This window comes from Echinops telfairi, unplaced genomic scaffold, assembly GCF_000313985.2.
Source record: "Echinops telfairi isolate 266 unplaced genomic scaffold, ASM31398v2 ScPeMD7_7410;HRSCAF=8448, whole genome shotgun sequence".
In the NCBI taxonomy this organism is placed as follows: Eukaryota; Metazoa; Chordata; class Mammalia; order Afrosoricida; family Tenrecidae; genus Echinops; species Echinops telfairi.
In genome coordinates, this window is record NW_022111310.1 from 17,330,326 (window position 1) to 17,341,164 (window position 10,839).

Below are 10,839 nucleotides of genomic sequence, written 5' to 3' on the forward strand. Positions count from 1 at the left end.
GATGGGTTCCCCCTTTCTCAAACTTCCCCCGCCCTGACCATCCCCCTACCCTCATGGTATCACTACTCCCTCTGCTGTTCCTGAGGGTCTTAGCTGTCATGAACTCCATGTGTCCAGAGCTCTTATCTATATCAATGTGTGTTCTCCGATCTAGCCAGATTTGTAGTGTAGAACTGGGTCATGGGATTGGGGTGAGTGCGGGGAGGGGTAAGCACTCAGGAACTAGAGGAATGATGTGTGTTTCATCGGTGCTCTATTGCACTCATCCCTTCCTTTATAACCCCTGGGGGGATAGCCAATTGTCTACAGGTGGGCTTTGGGTCTCACTCCAAACCCCCTCGTTGCATCAATATAGTTGTTTTGGATCTTTTGATTCCTGATACCTGATTTTAATGTTGTTAATGTTACTTCAAAATCAGTTGCTGTCCAGTGAACTCTGAGTCTGGTGTCCTGTGGGGGTCAGAGTAAATTGTATGGACTCCATAGGGTTTTAGATGGCTGACATTTCTGAAGAAGATTGCCAAGTGTGCCTTCAGAGGTGCCTAAACAGCGGTGGACCTGAACCTCCAATGCTGTGGACCTGAACCTCAGTGACCCGCTGAGCATGTTAATCTCAGCATGGCACCACTCAGAGGCTGCTCATGCCACTTAGTGTTTTTAAACTAAAATGTTAACTTTTGAAAAAAAAATGCTTCTATGTTTGTCTTTTGGACCCTGTGCATGTTTGAATTTATCATCTCTGACTTTTGAATCATACTTTAAAAGACTTCTCATATTAAGTGTTTATAAAAATGTTAATTCTTTTTCCATTATTTTATGCACATTTTATTTTTCCATTTAAATGGCTTAGCTACTGGGACTACACTTGATTTGAAGGAGGGGCTTAGGGTTCAGGCTCTATCATTTCCCAGATAGTGAGATTTCCCTGACAGCAGTAATTGAATAATCTATCTATTCCTCCCTGATTTGAAATGCCATCTTTGTCTCACATTATTCAATTCCCACATCCTTGGGCCTGTTTCTGTATTCTCTGTTCTGTTCTCTTGATGTGTACAGAAGCCACATTGCTACCTTAATACTAAACCTATAAATATATGCACATAGATCTATTTCCCCATTGTCATATATAAGTATATTTACTTATGTGCATGCCTGTGTTTAGACCTCTACAAATGCCCTTTGCCTCCTAGTTCTTTACTCTATTTCCTTTTACTTTCCTCTTGTCCCACTATCATGCTCAGCCTGCATTTGGGTTTCAGTAATTCCTCTCAGTTACATTGCCCTTGATCAAAACCTACCAAGCCTCCTATACCCTCCTCACCATTGATTTTGGATCACTTGTTGTTCTCATGTCCCTGGGTTTGTTATTACCCACTTCTTTCCCCCTGCCTACCCCTCTCTCATGTCCCCCCAGAACCATCGGTCCTGTTGTTTTCTCCTCCAACTTGTTTATCCCTTCTATATTATCTAGATAGACCTGCAGAGGTAATAGTATGCACAAAAAACAAGACAGAGCAAAACAAAGCAACAAAAGAAAACAAAACAACAAAAACCAATGATGAAAAAAGAGAAAAGCCTGTAAATAATTAGTTCAAGATCTGTTTGTTGGTGTTTAGGAGTGTTTTCCGGTGGAGTCTAATGGGGTGCCATGCCCTGGCCCCAAAGTCTATTTTGGTATTCCCTGGCCCCAAAGTCTATTTTTGGTATTCTCTTGCTCTGCTCCCCTTGCTGTTCTGTTGCACGCCCTAGTGTTTTGCTTCGGTGTGTTGGGGTCAGATGGGGCACAGATGGGCATTGGGCCTGTACTCAAGAAGTCTCTCAATGCAAAAACACTTTGTTCTATTAAACTGGCATTCCATGATGCTCACCTTCCCAACACCATCGCTGAAGACAAAAGGGTGCATAAGCAAATGTGGTGAAGAAAGCTGATGGTGCCCGGCTATAAAAAAGATAAACGTCTGGAGTCTTAAAGGCTTGAAGATAAACAAGTGACCATCTAGCTCAGAAGCAACAAAGCCCACATGGAAGAAGCACACCAGCCTGTGTGATCATGAGGTGTCGATGGGATCATGCATCAGGCATCAAAGAACAAAAAATCATATAATTGTAAATGAGGGGGAGTACGGAGTGGAGACCCAAAGTCCATCTGTAGGCAACTGGACATCCCCTTACAGAAGGGTCTCGGGGAGGAGACAAGCCAGTCAGGGTACAGTATAGCAACGATGAAACATACAGCTTTCCTCTAGTTCTTTAATGCTCCCCCCCCCCTCCAACTATCATGATCCCAATTCTACCTTACAAATCTGGCTAGACTAGAGGATGTACACTGGTACAGATAGGAACTGGAAACACAGGAAATCCAGGACAGATAAACTCCTCAGGACCAATAATGAGAGTAGCGATACCAGGAGGGCAAGGGGAAGGTGGGGTAGAAAGGGGGAATTGACCACAAGGATCTACATATACCCACCCCCCCACCGGGGGACGGACAACAGAAAAGTGGGAAAGTGGGTGAAGGGAGACGTTGGACAATGTAAGACGACAAAATAATTTATAAATTATCAAGGGTTCATGAGGGAGGGAGGGAGGTTGTGGAAGGGAGGGGGAAAAACGAGGAGCTGATACCAAGGGCTCAAGTAGAAAGAAAATGTTTTGAGAATGATGATGGCTACAAATGTACAGATGTGCTTGACACAATGGATGTATGTATGGATTGTGATAAGACTTGTATGAGCCCCCAATAAAATGATTTTAAAAAATCACATTGCTTTGGCTGCTAAAATAAACTCTGACGTTAGGCTCAGGCCCTAAGAACTGACTATGAAATAAGTTGTCAATTATCACCTGGTCAGCCAAGTTGGAGCAGCTTTCTGGTGGGCACCTTCACTGGGCAGACTCATCTGTAGACTGCATTTTGATAGGTTCTCTTGAGTGAACATTGGACTGCCAACCGCAAAACCATTGCCACTTCTTGAGAGAAAGATGAGGCCATCGACACCCATAAGCTTTACAGCCTTGGAAACTAGTGTCCCTGTGGAGTTGGATTTGACTCGATGGCAGTGGGTTTGCATATTTGCCACCTAACCAAGTGGGAGAACAGAGAGTAGAGCCTGGAGCCTGGGCCTGTTTGGTCCCAAACCAATGAAGGTCCCAAGTGAAGGCTAACATGCTTGAACTCGTGAACGCCGGTACATCCTAACTTAGGGACCATGGCTCTCCTCCCCATAGGACCTGGTACAGAGCCATGCTAGTAAGTGTTTATTGAATTGGCTAGGCAGAGATTAGTCAGTCATGCTTATCCAAAACATTCCTGGCTACAGTGAGATAAAGGCTATTTTATTTTAGGATGAGTTAAACTATTAAATGATTAAAGTAATCTAAAGGTGGTTCAGGAATATTTGCAAATGAAGTAAAACCTGTGCTCAATAAACTGCCTCCTCCTAGTCATTATTAAAATTTTGATGTCTTTTCCTTCTACTTATTTTGTACACATTTTATTATTTCTGATTATAATGTTAATAAAACATTAAAAAAAAGAAGTTATTTCCAAACCAAGAAGGGCTCCCAAAGCCTAATATGAGGCTCAAAATTAGAACCGTGCTTGATGCACACGAAGCCCTACATAAAGATTAGCTGGAGAATTCCATCAGAGTATTGTTATTTTCTCCCTCCTGTTGTCATTGAATTGATTCAGACTCCCAGCGACCCTGTACAGGGGTCTCCCAGGCTTTGTACATCTTTATGGGAACAGATGACTTCTTCTTTATCCCATGGAGCAGCTGATGGATTAGAACCTCCAACCTTGAGGTTGGCAGTCTAGTGGACAGGCAGATTCATAGATGTCCAGAAGCAGCAGTGGTGAAGTACATTAACTTTAGTTCTAGTGATCATCCTGTTTTCAGTTAATCTTGTTTTTAAAATATTTTAATTTATGATAAATATTTCTCCAGATTATTTTGTATTCAAAATTTACATTAATCTCACTAATAGAATTTACCAGGTAAACTTTATTTAGGTTCAGATTTTTTTACCCCCCAGGCAAAAAATAATTGCTTTTGTGCTTGCATTACATGTCTAGATTGAATGGGGTAGGAAGTACATTCTTAGACTGTTACGTTTTTCAGCCTGGAAACATGACTTGGCAAGGTCCTTAATATGTATGACCCATAATAGAGGTTTGTTGTTTTTCCACATGAATTTTGGACATATGTTTTTAAGTTTATTCCTAGGTATTTGATACTGTAATTGTGAATGCAATCATTCCTCTCATTGTCCTTTTTGCCTAATTAATACAGGTATGTAGACAAACTATTGGTTTGCATGTGCTTATTTTGTGTGTAGCTTACATTATCTTCTTAGTTTCTTGTGACTTCCAGGTACAAATAATTCAGTATATATAATGAATTATTTGCACATATGTATCATTATTTGTAGTATGTGTATATATAATGCATTAACTAGGCCCGCGGAACTACTTGAGTAGTAGCAGGGATAACAAGTATCCTTGTATGAATTTTTATTTTAGTGGGAAGGATTCTAGTGTTTTACAGTCAAATATGAAGTTTTATTTTGGCTTCAAAAAGATTCTTTATTATTAAGTAAGCATTCTTCTGAGTTGCCAAGAATTGTTTTGAAGTCAAGAATGGAGATGAGTGGTATGGTTTAAAGGTGATTTTCATCTCTGTGTATTTTGAATTTTTCCTTTGCATCGGAGTGTGAGTCATTCCTACCCTCACAATAAAGCTGTGTAGTAAGAGGAGGGGGAAAGGATGATGAATTTTTAACAAATGCCTTTTCATTATGTACCCAGATGGCCATATGGTTTTCTTCCTTTGATCTTCTGATGTGAGGAATTATATTAATAGGCTTCCTAATGTTAAACTATTCTGGAAGGAACCCGTTTTGGTCATGGCGTTTCATTCTTTTATTCTCTCTTCCGTCCATTTTGTGTCTCAATTCGTAAGTGAGATTGTCTTGCAGTTTTAATTTTAGTGTGCTATTTTTGTCTTTTTTTTTTTTTAAGGGGGTGTTATATACAACCTAAAACCCTCTGTCATTGAATGGATTCTTACATTGATCCTTTAAAGACAGTAGAATTCCCCCAAAAGCCCCAAGCCTTAAACCCTTAAGGAAGCAGACTACCATGTCTCCTCCTGCAGAGTGACTGGTGGGTTTGAACCACTGACCTTTGGTTGATGGCTGAGTGCTGTAACCATGGTACCACTAGGGCTCCTTTATAGTTGGACCAGAAACAAACACTGTTGACTCTGACTCATGGCCACCCTATATAGGGTCTCAGAGACTCTTGACTATCATTGACAACCTCATCTTCCTCCCTCTGTGGCAGGTGGTTTTGAAGCTTGAGGTTAGTGGTCCAATGCATAACCCACAGGCAGGTTAGAAATGGGAAAGATTTCCACTATTTTCAATGATAAATACATTTCAGAGAGTGTGCCTATTGGTAGTGGCCGCTGAGATTGCCGGGGTAAGAAGGATTCAGAGGCTCTGTCATGTGTAAGCCCATTTTCTATTTTTCTAAGAGTGTTAAGAGATGAGAATTCAGGCATGCATGCCAGATGTTTATTTGTAGTCACTTCCTGTAATGATTTATGTTGCACATGAATTATCTTTTGAAAATTTAAAAGAACCTGCCTTTAAAATTATCTTGCAAAGTTTTAAGAGATAATTATTGTCTACCATAATCTTTTCATCAATAATTTTGTGACCTTTGCTCTTCCTGGGCCTGTTGGTTATTTATATTTTCCTACATATGTTTCAACTCATCAAGAACTTGAACTGTGTTTGCTTAGAACAGAATAATGTTCTCTTTTAAAAAAGATCATCGTTATCTTTGGCTATCATTCCTAATATTTTTTTTTCCCTTTAAGTTGTGTCTTTTTTTCTTTTTTCTCCTTATTTCTTGGTTTGAACACCTAGTATCTGGCCTCATTTTACTACTTTTTACACCTTCCTCCTTAAAATTTGAAATTTATTGAACGATTGTAATGAGTTAATTTTGAATTAATTGGATTTTTATTAAATCTACCCTCCATTAGATTTTGTTTATTGTTTTTTTATTCTTGAATTGAATGCTTAGCTCCTATTCTCATTGATATTTTTTTGCTTAGTAATGCAGGTACTTAGTCAATGAATTTTCCTCTGATTGCATCTTTGGTCAGCCCCCATAGCCTTATTGTGAAGTATTGGTATTATTCTCTCCCAACTTAATACTAGTTTTGTATATTTACTTCTACTTAAAATATTATTTAAATATAGGATTTAAATTTCTGTGATTCCTTTCTTATATATTTATTATTTATTTATTTCATACTTTATTATGAGATAATGTTATATAATAGTTCAGATTGTAAAAATTCATAGACATTTTCGGATTCCTTAAAAATATGAATTTATGAAGTTTGCCTGAGAAAGAAGTGATTTCTACTTTTTACAGTTTACTGTTTGTTGCCTACATATAAGTTTCAGTTTCATACAAAGAGTCTCAAAAAGCTTGTGTGGGAAAAAATCCCATTATTATTATTATTTTTAATTCAACCTTTTATTGTGAATTAGGAGTTTACATACCAGATCATCATTTTATATTCAACAACATTAAGAACTTATCAAACCTCCCTGTTCCCATAGCATATCTTCCCCTTCACTCAAGTTAACACCTGAGATTCTATTATCTTTTAAATTCCATCTTTCCATGAACTGTTTGAAGCCCCTTTGTATAGAATCAACTTTATTCATTATAGTTCTCAAATCTCCTTAGAGCCCTAATTATATTTTTAATTTTGCTTTCTACTTTGAGTTCTAGTTTTCCTAATTTTTACAGTGTATTTCCTGTTTTCAACTTTAATTCTACCGACTTTATAATTCACTTCCTGCCGTTGTTAGAATTTACTTTATATAGTTTTACAATTTAATTTTAACCTTTCGAGGCCCTTTTACAAAAATAGCTGTGTTTCTTTTGAACGCATGTAGTTGTATTTTATATTAACTGCTGAGATTTTGAGACACTGTGTTTTAATATGGAGCTTCCCCCTATTTGTATTATGATAAACATTTTATTATTTCCAGTTACTGAGAACTTTTCTTTTTTGAAATCTTGGTATAACTAAGAAGATATTTTCGTTTCCTACACATGACAGAGTCCACGTGTATGGAGATAGAATTTGTGGGAGACACATTTTTTCCTCACAGTCCTCTGTAAAAGGGGCTTTGGTGGTGCTGTGAGTTCGACATTGGACAGTTCACCCAAAGTTGGAGGTTCAAACCCACTAGTTGCTCTGTAGGAGAAAAGATGAGGCTGTGTCTGCTCCTGTGAAGCTTTACAGTCTCTGTGGGATTGCCATGTGCTGGCATCACCTTGATGGCCCTGCGTTTCTACTGTCGTACTCTATAAAGGAGCCCTGCGGGCACAGTGGGTTAAAGCAACTTCGCTGCTCCCTGAAACGTCAGTGGTTTGAATCCACCAGCTGCTGGACAAGAGAAAGGTGTGGTGGTCTACCTTCACAGAGATTTCCTACCCTGGCAACAGTGTGGGCAGTTTTATTCAGCCCTGCAAGGGTGTTGTGAGTATGATGGACCGATGCAGTGGGTGTGGCCTCATTGTTGGTGTACTGTGTAGATGTTCTTTGGCCTTAACACCATGGGAGATAATTCAGAGGCCACACGATACTTTACTTTTGTGTTTGTCATTGTTTTTGCATCTTAATTTGTTTGCTTGGTATGTCCTTTCAACCTACAGATTTAACCCTTAATAATACAAACACTGGTACTAACCTTCCATGGTCTTAGCTCTTTTTGGAATGGCAGTTAATTCATAGATAAATGAATATATCCCCATATAGCCGCATTGTTTATTTTCCATAATGATTTATTTATGTTTTTAAGATCCTTATACTTTCTATGAGCTTTGGAAAGCTTTATTCAATTTGGTTTTGTCTTTACAGTTCTGCTCTTTACTGCTTTGGATGTTGGTGTTCATTCCGCAATGGCATTATTTCGTTCTGTAGGGCTAAGAAAGGTGCCCTGGTAGCACTGGCATACACATTGGCTGCTAACGCTAAGGTCAGCGGTTCAAACTCACCAATGAAACTGCTGGAGAGAGAGGAGGCTGTTCCCATAACGATGTGCAGTCTTGGAAATCCTATATAGAGTTTCTATGAGTGGGAATGGACTACACCACAGTGGGTTTGTTTTTGATCAAGTAGAGTGAAGAACTTGCATTGGCTCTTTGACTTTACTCTTTGAAATAGCCAGAGCCATCAAGAGGGCATGGTTTTCCCATTGCCTCCATACCTTGCAAAACAACTCCTGGAAGGGAGCAGACTTACCGTGGTCATGCGTACTCACAGCTACGCTTTACGGCCCCGTCATTGCATGTATATTGAGGTACCAATGACGAGGGGACCTGGGCCTGGGGAATACTCTCTTTGGGGACTTCTGAATCAGTAAGTACATCGGTGCTCTGAGGATAACGGACGACTTTCCCCTTCCCCCAACTCTCCCAGATCCTGCTTGTGCCCTTTTTGGTTATAATCTATATAGGTAACTGTAAGTGTAAGCAATCGTCCCTGTGAATTTTGTGAGCAGTTATAGAGAATTAATGAACTCACAGGTCTGTGAGCCAGCTGGGCTGGCAGTACAGAGTCAATTTGTGTAGTGTCAGTTCAGGGTGGCTGCAGGGGCAATTGAAGGATGGAGAGATGTGTGAAGTGTGAACCAGACTCTCCCTGAATCACCGTGTTGACCCATGGTAGGGGAGCTGAGCCAGGATGATTTGGGCCCTAACTCAGGGAGGTTATGGTCAGAGAAGAATGATCATGGAGGGCTGGAGGTGGTGACTAAGAGTGGAAACGGGGAAAGGTGAGGCCTGGATCTACTTCCAGTTGGGAATTAGATTTGTACAGATTTCTTTTATGCAGTTAGAGCCACAGGTGCGGTCTACCCACCTTGCCCCTTTTGTATTGGCATATGATGCGTGGCAGTCAACACCCTCGGAGGTTCCATACACACTCATCTTCGTTCTGTGAGCCCCGTTTCATTCCACACTGGTCTCGTTACTTTAATTTTATTGAGTGCAAACAAAGGTGAATGTGTGTAAAATTTGTCTGTTCCCTTTAGTAACACTGTGTTTTAGATGTTCTTCCTCTGCAGCTTGTTACATCTATGTTTTTACTAACTTGCTCTTCCTCCACTTGCTTCAACTCCAACTCCACAACAGTCTGTTTGGGTCTCATATAGGAAAGGGTATCAAAAGATTATAGAGGAAAATTCAATTCTTTCCTATTTCAGAATTCCCATGACTTTTTGAAGCCCCCTGGTGTACTCTAAAATGATGTCAAAAGAGGAAGAGGAGGGGTAGGACCAGATGGTCTCAGTTTTGTGACCCAGTAGGCTGAGACTGATGAGTGGGTGAGGGTGGTATGTGATGGCAACATAGGCTTTCATCATTTGCTTTGGTGGCAGTTCCTCTGAGCTGGCACTGTCTTGGTAGGGGGAGATGGGTTGGACATCCCTAAGGAGAAGCAAAATAGCTGCTTTGGGAAGGACCCCGGAGAAGAGGGTAACTGCTGTTCTCATTAATCCCACCCTTGTGAGTTGAGTTTTTGTGTCATCACCAAGATGGTCCATTGCCATACCATTTGGTTTTTGGTAGAAATTACCCAGTGGTGGCTTGTAGGTATCTCTTCAAGATTCCAGACCACCCCCCGCCCAACACACACACACACACTCACACACACACTTTTTCTTTAATTAAGGAAAAAACAAAATATATAAAAGTAAATGTATACAATCCCCAGTGTTCCATTGTCCACCTTCAACAATTGTTAACATGTTGCCATTCTTTAAAAAAAAAATTTTTATCATCTCTACTGTGATAGTCTGGTTTGACTAGAGAAACAAACCCAGAGACACACATATGTGTATAAGAAAAAGCTTTATATACAAGAGCAATTGAATATTGAGAAAACATCCCAGCCCAGTCCAGATCAAGTCCATAAGTCCAATATTAGCCTATCTGTTTGATACCAATCTATAAATACCTCTTCAGACTCATGAAACACAAGCAATGAGACCTAGTGCAGAAAGATCACAGGCCAGTGGGTGAAAAGTCTTGTGGATCCAGTGGTGGTAGAAGCATCTCAGCTCTGGTGTGGGTCTCCACCTGGCTCCTCCCACTCCAGGCTCTGGCTTCATCAGCATAGCTCCATCAGGCTGGTCATCATCAGTAATGTCTCCCAGGGAGTGTGTCTGTGTCCTGCCTTCAGTGAGCTATTTCTCTCCTTAGCATCTCCAAATGAGGTCATCAGGCTGCGCCCTGATTGACAGGCTAAACTCCTTCCCTTCACTCTTAAGTCTCACATTGACAACAGATTATGTAACTACCACATCTACCTTCACCCAGTTCCCCCATTCAATTACAATGATACTGATAGTTGTTTCAGGAAAAACTGGCATAAGTAAAAGGGGTGATTTTGATAAACTGATTTACAGTGTAACTTACACTGCTATTTTAATATAAAATGTTTCTTCAATTTGCTGGAAAGTTCCCTTGTGCCCTTTTGTTGTCGGTTCTTGTCTCCTCCCCCAAGGGAGAGCTCTGTTCTTATGATTTCCGTGCTAGGTAAGTTTACCTGACCTAGAACGTGTATTTTATAGTCCAGTGGTCCGCTTCTGCAGGTGGGAAGGTGGTCTTTTTAACATCTGCACAGAGGGCTCGCTCATGTCCTCTTACTCCTCTGTAATGCTGCAGTTTCTGTCAGGTTATTACTGCCTTTGATTTTGCTTAATGTGGTGAAGAAAGCTGATGGTGCCCGGCTATCAAAA